Consider the following 11,166-nt stretch of genomic DNA (forward strand, 5'->3'; position numbering starts at 1 on the left):
CCTGGGGTGGCTTGAGCCACCCCTAAATTCTGACCAGACCCCAAAAGTGAGCAATAAAATTCTTCCAAATACTTAATGTAAGCATGCAGCATGTTACATACTTTTACTGTTACCTGCACTACCATCTTCTTGATCATAATATAGTATAATCTCACCAACTACCTGTTGGTGATTATATTTGGAGTACAAACTGTTTATATGTCATGAAGATGAAGATGTATAAGATGTAAAATCACCATTCGTAACAAGTGTGCACATTAAACAGCTAATCATGCTTACAAAAGTTCATAATCATGTCATTACTTAATAAATTCTAGACCATTTTCTTAAAACGTCTCATTTGAATGTGCCACCATCTTCCCAGTGTATACCCCAGCATGGCCCCCTTATCAAAGCCCATGTAAGCCCACCCCTGCTCTGAGGCCATTACTTCCCCATATGCAACGTTTTTTGCACCACTAAAAGTCTATAATCATAAATATTCTTTATTGTACTGATAGTATCTGTGTCTCTCAAGTTACTCCCTGATAGGCTGCAAATTATTACAAAGACAGACAATATAAAAATCCACAGAAGACTAACATTTTAACGTCTAAAAGCCTAAAAACTACATTTAAATCCGTTACTGTCCTCCCAGATTTCGTTTACCATGTTTATATTTATCTAATCAGACCAGAGAATTAACTTGCTGTCTAGGTAAAAGAGAAAAAAAAAATCTGATTTACAGGAGTTTCCTTCCAGAAGGTGACTCACCTGTCTCCTGTTGTTTGTTTGTTTAAACAGGTGGAGCCCAGTTGCCCCCGTTGGACAAGAATAAAACCCTTTAAAAAAAAAAAAAAAAAAAAAAAAAAAAATGCTATTTCAGATTCAAACAGAATAATCCCGGTTTCCACTAAATCCCCCTTTTTTCCCCCCTATCTTCACAGGTTACTGACCCCAACAGAAAAAGAGGAGGGGGAAAAAAAAGTGAAGCAGAATTTTCTGCCGCAATTTTATCCGTTTTTCTCAACCGAAACCTCCTGCTGCGCCCGCTTCTACTTTAAAAGAGAGCAACATTTGGAAGACTAAAGCGATTAAACCAAAGTTATTTCAAGTTTAACCGCAGCTCGTCTCTTTGTGCTGTGTGGTCCTTCTGCGAGCGGTCAGCTGCGCACGAGAGGCGCGCGAGTGACGTCGACTTCTGTGAGTGGACAGAGACAGCAGCTCTCCCAGAACTGTCCGACCCTGCAGACCTGCTGGAACTGAACACATTGTCCCACATGACCGTATTAAGTGCAGACTGGGTGGAATAAGTGCAAACTCATGAACATTTAAGCAGGTGCTCACATCAGGTGTGCAGTCTGATCAGCCTCCAAGCAAAAGCAAAGATCTTTTTAAAGAGAATGAAACACTCTGTCTCTTAACCACAGTCTATCTACACACACTTCACTTCCCTTTGCTGAACTGAAAGCCATGTCATCACTCAAGTTCCTTGTTGGCAGACAGACAGTAAAAGGGAAGCTGAACAATTAGACGTTTACATCTTTTGCTCTCTAGAAAGAGAAGCGAAGACATCACTGGCTTCAGGACGGTTTAAAGAGATGCAGATTGGTTGAACTTTACAACAGAGACGCAGGAAAAGCTGAGAGGAATACAGCCCTAAAGACTGACACTGGGAAGTCAGAGGATCATACATCAGCAGCACCATTATACTGGTCCAGAAATGGCACATCAGTGCAGCTACTGGTTGCTTATCACACTTTGTTTAAAAGGTAGGAGCATGTGTGGCGTTCACTGTGACATCCACACATATAGCACTGCTGCATCATTACAGCTCAGATTGCGTTTCACCTTGTCATGAAGTTTTGTCTTTTTTGTATGTTTTAACAACATATTCTCCTCTTTAGGCATTGTTGCCAGTGACTGGTCAATTCATGTACCCTCTAGTCCTATTTGCGCTTTGATTGGTTCTTCAGTGGTCCTCCCATGTTCCTATGACTACCCCCAAAGCTCTGATGACTCGAAGAGAGAGGGAAAGCCCTCAGCTCAGGTACTTTAATAAAGAAAGCATTGTTACTCAAAGAAATGCAGGCTGCAGTGTGCCTTTAACCAAAGCATCTCCCCCCTACACTCTCCTCAGTAAACAGACTGACTAGAATCACTCAGTAAACCGAAGCAAACTATTATTCTAAGCCTGCGAGTTATTTGTCTGAAAATGAGGAATCTAATGCACTGTTCTGTGTTAGGTAGGAGGAAGTAAAGAGAGACAGGAGTATAATCTTCTGTCTGAGATGTGGTGTCTGGAGGACAGTCGATGCATTACACAAAGGTATTTACAAAAATACAAAAAAATACAGGAATTCAAAGCAGAGATCATATAAAAAATGTTAAGTATACAAGTTTGTTGGTCTCTCTTTGTCAGATATGTGTTCCACAGTGCTGGTATCTTACCTGAGCCATCCTATCAGGACAGGGTGCAGTACCTGGGAAAACCAGGAGCCAAGAACTGTTCCCTGAAGATTTCCAATCTGACCGTGTCAGATAGTGGAACCTACGTGTTCTACCTCATCACCGACCATCCAACGGAGAAGATGCCAGCGCAGAGCGGCGTACAGCTCCTGGTGGCAGGTGAGAAATTCGTCCCAGTTCCATTACCATTACCAAAACCAGAGTCACAGCAATGCAACTGACTTTATTGTCGGTATGTCAAAGGCTTCTAAAATAGTTTTATCACCACAGTCATCCTTTTATAACTCAAAACAATAAATAGAGAAGTGAGAACAACAAATCAAACATCAAACTATTCATACTTTGTGCATGTGTAGAAATGTGGTCAGCTAGCAAGCATTACCTTTATGCAAGCCTCCGTTTGACATGTTGTGTCATTTGAGGGAAGTGGAACTGAAACTGACCCCATGCTTCTTCATGTTATGTTATTTATAAAGGCAAAGATCTGTGGCTTTAGATCAGGTCTATAAAGAGCCGCTTTCCATTGTCAAAACTAAATCCTACGTTGTGTTTGCTGTCAAGTTGCTTTGAAAGACAAACATATACAGAAATTTTTAAAATAATTTTCATATTTTGCTGAACTTGGAAAAGGGGACTCAGACCAGAATCAGATGAAAACCAGCCAGGTTGGCTCATCTAGTGGAAGCTGATGTGGAAAGAAGTGCTCTTTAACCACAGACATATTCCTGAACTGTAATTACTTAGAAACAAATGTCTTAATAGAGCTGTTGTTTCCTTGTTTTTATGCTGTTACAGCTCAGCTCAGAGACTGCAACAAAAAGGGAGGCACAAAGTGGTTTAATACAAAAAGAAACTTTATTAAAGAAACATGTAGGTAGTGCATGGTTGCATAGGAATGTATATGTGGAAAAGAACAGAACAGAACAGACTAGACCAGACCACACCAGACCAGTACAAACTCAGGTGATCTCCCAGCTCCAAGTCTGCGACCATAGACCTGTGACACACCGAACTCAGGCTGGTAAATCTCTTAAATAGCGAGCAGAACAGAACCAGGTCCAGGTTTATCAAACAGCACCTGCAGACACTCAAACCCAATGTGATGGTCACAACGTATCTATACAAACCTCCCAAGAAGAAGTTGTTTCTACTAGAAATAATCACAAACATTTCTTGGTGAGCTCGTGAAAGAAAATAGTTTAAGCTATTAATGGTAAATTCATAAATAAATTATGATAGAAAACTTTTTGTTTTGGGTTGTTGCAAACCAGTATTGATGAATATCCTGTTAATATTTGTGACTTGTTGAAAATACAGAGGGAATATTGATTTGATCTCAGCTGATAAATTTAAAGAACCACTGAAGGATTGTTTTGAATACAATTTCCAGCTACTTACTTCCTATTTTGAGCATCATTTTATTTTAAAAATACATATAGTTGAATTATTCTGATAGCAATTTATTTCTAAGTTTTCTATTGTCGTCATAATAATATTATTGTGGATAGTATTAGCTACTATAATTGTGTAGTGAAATCAGATATTGTCACAGTAAACTCCAACTTAAAGTCTTTTTTAGAAGCAAAGGATTGATGCAGCCTTTTTTAAAAGGTCACTTTGAGCAAAGAGGCCACTAACTGTAATAATGTTTAAGATAAAGTTTTTACAGACACACATTCACAGTACATAAACAGTTCACTTTAAAGCTGAATAAATTATGTGCATATATAATACAGGACATGTTTTATATTGAATGACCTTACTTAAATAAGTAGAAATTACGAAGCAACTCAGACTTATGTGTGTTTGTGCACAATATTCTGAGTAATGCCCAGCAAGGAAATCTCATGTAATTTTAATCTACAGGTATTTTACAGTCATTGAGCAGACGCTTTTCTTCAATGAAACTTACATATAAGAGTGAGAACAACACAAGCAAGACATCAGACAGGAGAGTGGATTATAAGAAAGTGGCAGTCAGACTGCATTGAGTCCAGTGCAAGAAACAGTGTAGTTTTTGTTGTTACTGTTGTTCCCTTCCCCTTCTTACACCCCTTTATTTAAATACAAGATCATTGCACAATATCATCATGGTCTTAAGTGCCCGCAGATTATTCAGTGCTGAGTTGTGCCAAAGAGCTGAACAAGTCTTTCAAACTCATACTGATGAGTCGAAGAGTTAATAGGTGCAGAAATGATCTTTGAAGAGTTGCTTCTTTCGCTTGCTCTTAAAAGTAGATAAGGACTCTGCAGACTGGACAGAGTTTGGTGGATCGTTCCACCACCGTGGAGCAACAGAGGAAGACAATCTAGCTGCTGATTTCACAGCACCTTGTGGGTCTTTCACTGGCAGAGCGTAACAAAGAGGTAGTGTAGCTCTGGATAAAGAAGTGAAGGTAGACAGGAATTGTTTGGGTTTTTTTTTTTTTTTAAGCTGGAAGCAGATCTTTGAATTTGATGTGCGCTGCAACTAGAAACCAACTGGAAGCACGATAAGCAGCAGAGTGGCATGGGCTCTTTCGGCCTGGTTGAAGACCAGACGTGCTGCTCATCTGCAAAGCTTCAACAGAGCATGCAGGCAGGCCTGACAGGAAGGAATTGCAGTAGTCCTGGAAAGATTTAGCTGAGCGACAATCCTGCATCCATGCCAAGATATCAGGAAGGCATGCTGATATTTGCATTGAGACGGTTGTGTTTTCAGGTGGGAAGAAAAGTAATAGCTGCATGTCATCTGCATAGTGGTGTAGAACACTGCACAGAATGAGGAGGTCTATAGAAAAAAATATTTTACAACACAATCTCCTAATTTAGAGAGGAAAAAATAGAAAAACATTTATAGTATGTCTTATTTGGGCTACTAAGATGTAAAATAAACTTCTGCTCCTTTAATTTTTCCAGACTCCTCCAGTACAGTCGCAGTCCTGGCTGGTCCATCCGCTGTCATCACTCAGGGTGCAGCCCTTCGTCTGGCCTGCTGCAGCCCAGGAGCCAGTTCACAGGCTGTTTTCAGATGGTACAAGAGCACCAGTAGCAGCCTACAACACACTGGACAGGTGTGGAATATCAGTACAGTTTCATATGATGAATCTGGCAGCTATTTCTGTCAGATAAAAACTGGAGATAAAGAGCAGAAGTCAACAATGCTAACAATTAATGTACAATGTAAGTGAGGTTTTAAATTATTTAAATTCATAATGTGCAAAGTAAACAATATGCTACATTCCAAAATCCTAAAAAAGACACTAATATCTACAATGTACTCAGGGTTTTAACTCATTTATCTGTTAACTGCTCTTCCTTCTGTCCAGACCCTCCTCAAAAAACAGTAATCTCAGTCTGGCCTCCCGGAGAGTCACAGGACGAGCTCCCTGTGACTCTGACCTGCAGTAGTGATGCTAACCCCCCTGTGCACACATACATCTGGTATCAGGGCACAGTGTGTCTTCCTACAGAAGACAAAAGCTTTCATCAAGGAAGACAAACCCTGGCTACACCAACAGTAGGAAACCCAACGCTCAGCAGTGCCAACATCACGGCTGAGGAATATGGCCAGCACTGCTGCGTAGCACGCAACAGACATGGATCACAGATTTACAGTGTAACCCTCAGAGGTTCCCGAGGTAAATAAATAAAGAGCGTGCCATTCATGTTAAACAAATACACATCAAGTACAGCCATCACTTTTTGCTGCAGGTGGATATCTCTGCACTGTCAATCATTAAATAAAGATAAAGATATTATTCCCAACAAGTCAGAAAAGTTTTAATGCCAGTGTGTACGGTTGAAAGATTATATTAATGCTGTCTCACAACTTTTCTGTGACTCCAGCAGTGACTCCATCTGACTCCTCGGGAAGCAAAGTCCTGATCATTGGAATAACTATTGGGATCCTTGCGGTTATGGTTGCCATAATTGCCTTTCTGCTCAAAAGGTGAGGTTTTTACTTCTTTTACATATTCTCACATTGTTGTTTGCATTTGCTCTCAGCATTTCCACTTCAGAAATCTTCAGGTTTGTCTGAGAGGGACTGGTTATTGTTTGAATGCCATTAATAAGCACTGTAAATAACAAAGTAACTCATATTTATGTCAACTCTTTTGTACAATGTCAGAGATTGTTTTTCTTGTTGTACTTTTAGGTCAAAGAAGACAACCAGACATCAGTCATATGTCCTCACTGAGACTACAGCCACAGACCCATAAAGTCTCAGTGTCTCAGTCTCAGGAATATTCTACTTTTTCTGTTCAACAGCAGCATTTTCCAACCACGGTGATAAAAAAGAGACGTCTTATATTCCAACTCAGCCACTCTGCTATGTGTCTTCAGTATTCACTATTATTTTAATTATGTCTTTATATAAATACCTCAAGTTGTGAAGAAATACTTCAGGGCATGTTAAACTAGAGATGAATAATGAGCTTCACAAGTTGGCTTGCTTGAGCCCATGGATGTCTCAGAAAAGGAAGTTCTGAGATTCTTTGCACCATCTTCAGCTCCCAAAGATTTTAATCAAGCAGGAAGGATGTAACACTCAACATGTTGCTTCTCAGCATTCAGCACTGAACTGTGCTGTCATACATGTAGGCATGAAGACTGAAGCTGTTGTATGAAAGTGTTTATTCTCTAAAGGATGAACTCAGCGTTTGATGCCAGGAAATAACCGAGGTCTCCATTATTTATTTTAACGTTAAATACTTTTTTTCTTCCTCCTCTTCTTTTTCTATCTTTTTTGTCTTTAAGAGGTTCATTTGAATACAGGATACCTAGAATGGTTCCTTGCAAATGAACATGCTCACATCTGGTTACAGTGAGAGTTGCACTGGAGTTTAACAAGTTCTGTATGGAAAAAAAATAAAAGTGTCCAGAGGCAGAAAAGGTTCCTATAGCAACAGCTGGCTGGTGATGATGATGATGAGCTAATGATCACAGAACCAAGAACCAATTAAAAGCTGTTATCTTTTCAGTCTGACTGATGTTTGTGTGTTTTTGAGTAAACTTTCAGCTCCAGTAGACACTTACCAGAACACGAGGAGAAGGACAAAAACCAGGCGGACAGTGACTCTGATACCAGCACAGCTGCTTACAAGAAAGTTCTGGATTTCTACTCTTCATATCATCACTCTATTTATAGAACTGCACCATTGCTTCATTTCCGTTTTAGTCTGAGCAAGAATATGTCAAGTATGAATATATATTTTAAATGTTAATTAACTGAACAATTAGACAGGCTGTGTATAGATGTATGCTAGTCATGCATGGGTGTTTCCAAATTCTTCCAGTAGAGGAACTGCACTTAATTAAGTAACAATATTTTGCATGACAGTACTGCTGCACATACCAGCAACTGCATATGAACAGACTGGCAGTTTTAAATGTGCATCACGGATTATTCATTGGAAAAAAAACACAAAAAAGACATTATTGGCAGAAATGGAGAAAAGAGGGAAAGTAAGTGACAAGCAGGTGCAAGAGATGAGACGAGTCAACACTGGACTGATGTTTACTGTCTGAAGAGAGCTCAAAGAAAGAGATTAGATGTAAAACAAACACTTTAGGAGGTGTCAAGGTGGGAAAATCTGTTCAAGCAGTGCAGTTTCAAACTGATGATTATAGTTTTATATCTAACACTTTGTTACACTGGGTGTGTAAAAATACTTTCCACAATGACTCATATTTGAAGGAAAATGTTTTAGTTTTCAATATAGAAAACAGGGATTTGACTTAATTTATCTCACTTCAGTTTAATTAGTTAATTATGTGTAAAGAAAATATCATTCATTCATTCATTTTCTGAACCGCTTATTCCAATTCAGGGTCGCGGGGATAGGGGAGCCTATCCCAGCTGGCTTTGGGCGACAGGCAGGGTACACCCTGGACAGCTCGCCAGTCCGTCGCAGGGCCACACAGAGAGACGAACAACCTCCACGCTCACTCCTAGGGGCAATTTAGAGTGACCAATTAACCTATCATGCATGTCTTTGGATGGTGGGAGGAAGCCGGAGTACCTGGAGAGAACCCACGCATACACGGGGAGAACATCCAAACTCCACACAGAAAGGCCACTGACCAAACCAGCACAAGGATCGAACCAGCGATTCTTGCTGTGAGGCCACAGTGCTAACCACTGCGCCACCGTGCAGCCTGAAAGACATGATTTAGCAGAGGATGGTTTCGGTCCATCGACCTCTGGGTTATGGGCCCAGCACGCTTCCGCTGCGCCACTCTGCTGCACGTAAAGAAAATGTATGAACAGAAAAAGAAATAAAAATGTAGCAGTTTGTCTAAATGAGCACAAGAGGGCAACAAATCCATGTGTCTCCTTTTAGAAGCTTTCTTTCTTTCTTTCGAAGCTAGGTTTAGTGACGTGCATATAGTTTTGTTTTGTTTTTTAATCATTATTAAAGATGCTCTACTGAGTTCAGTAGGTATCTCACAGGGACTCCCCCTAATGAAGGCTAATTCAGCTTCTATTTGCAACCTGTCTTTTTTCTGAGCTCTTTCCAGTCAGTGAAAAACAATCCAGAGTTTATTCCTTCCACAGTGCATGAATAATGCCCTTCATCATCCGTCTGAACCTGGAACTCTGTTTTTGGCACCAGACGTCTATCTCTGAACCAGATTATGTTGGAATGCTGGCAGGATGTTACATTCAAGGGTCTGTGGTCTCCAACTTTCACTCTCTGAGTTGAAAACTCTGGCTTTTAGTTCTGATCAATCAATTCAAGACAAAGAGACTGTGTTGTTTAGAAATATGGAACAATAAAACTTAATCAGTAACACTGAAAGAACCACTTTACCTGTGACAATCAGGTATACTGAGTCTTGATTTCTCCTTCCATACAGGTTAGTCTCAAACCTGAAGTAGTAATACTCATTGTCATCATCCTGCAGGTCATGGAGTGCCAGGTTACAGTTGGGCTTAAGGTCAAATGTCTGGTTTTAATCCCCTTCTTCCTGTTAAGGAAGTGGCATTGAGGACCACCTTTTACTGGATCCTGTAGCTGAATTTAGCTATCTAACCCTGGTTTGGTAACCAAGGGGTATTAGAAAAGGGAAAAGGGACAAAGAGAAGAAATTTTATTTACTATTTGCCCAAAGTCCTCTTCTATATTTTCTTAATCAATGCGTACAACTAGTTGAACATCTGAATGTGTCAACTTACATTTTCAGATTCTTACTATACACTTGGCACTGAACCTTCCACATGAAAAACAAATACACCCAAGACAGAAACTATAATAACTATAATATCAAAAAGAGTAGATAAATATAAAAAAGAAAAGTAACAAAAAAAAAAAAAAAAGAGACAAACATTCATCCATTTATTATCCAAACCGCCTAGTCCAATTAAGGGTCGTGAAGGAGCTGGAGCCTATCCCAGCAGTCTTTGGGCACCCTGGACAGGTCGCCAGTCCATCACAGGTGCCAACACAAAGAGACACACAACCACACAGGCAATTTAGAGTAACCAAGTGACCTACCATGCATGTTTTTGGAAAGTGGGAGGAAGCTGGAGTTCCCCAGAGAGAACCAATGCACACATGGGGCAAGCATGCAAACTCTGCACAGAAAGGTCACTGTTTGAGCCTCTCCCTAGCCAAGGATTGAACCAGCGACCTTTTTTGCTGTGAGGCCACAGTGCTAACCATGATGCCACCGTGCAGTCTGAAAACAAAAACAACAACAACAACAAAAAACAGGATCTTACATTATTTCATTAGCAGAAGCAACAACACTTCAATCATCTTCTCACCATCTGCACAAAACACTGTGTTTCAAAACCACCTGTGAACAGGGAATTAAATTTGATTGGTCATGTGTGAACATGACAGCAAGCAGCATCTTGATGTAGATAAGAAACTGAAGCACAGTGACACAATTCATAAAAGGAAGTTACATGCAAAGATGCAACAGGGTGTTATCGATTAGGGGTTTGGGGGTGTGGGACAGGGTAGTTCCCTCTCAACCACCCAACGAGTAATTTTTGAGATTTTACAAGAACAGAGAACTAAAACAAGATGATAAGACTGAGGGAAATTAGACCAGCTTCAACTTGTCTTAGGATAACATGTTTGATTCTTCTGTCCATCAAATTAATTTCCTGCCTCGTTTGTCTGTTTCTGCAGCACTTAAAATGTACTTTTTTTTAATAATTAAACAGTAAACACAAGACATTCAGAGAATGATCTAGTCTCAGTTTCAGCAGGGACAATTGTTGCTAAAATTAACATCACTGCCATGTTTCACTATTGAAACAGTGTAATTATACACCCAACGCATTCAAGGATTCACATGCACAAGGGTTTTCACGTCTGACTGTAATTTAATACTTGGGCATTGCTGGGAAATAATTTTGATCCTCTGAAGATCTCCAGGCTCTTTATCTATAACCAGTAGCTTTTTTTCTTTCTACATACTGGCCAAAGTTTATTTAGTTTTTTAGTTGGAAGTGGGAAACTCCCATATATGCAGATTTTAATATGTTTTTACCATTATTGGTTCCATAACCTCCTCTCTTCCTGCAAAATGTTGAACGATGTATGAATTAAAGTTGCTGTTGTGAGCCCTGCACTTCTTTTCTTGTGCTATTACCAAGTTAAAATCTGTCTAAATGTTGGCATAAATGATAATGTTCTTATCTATATCTGTCTGAGACATTATTATTTTTGACAATGTCCAAGAGAAGAGAAGACTGAGGAGGTGATGATCCTTATAAAC

This window comes from Telmatherina bonti (assembly GCF_933228915.1).
Source record: "Telmatherina bonti genome assembly, chromosome: 5".
Lineage (NCBI taxonomy): Eukaryota > Metazoa > Chordata > Actinopteri > Atheriniformes > Telmatherinidae > Telmatherina > Telmatherina bonti.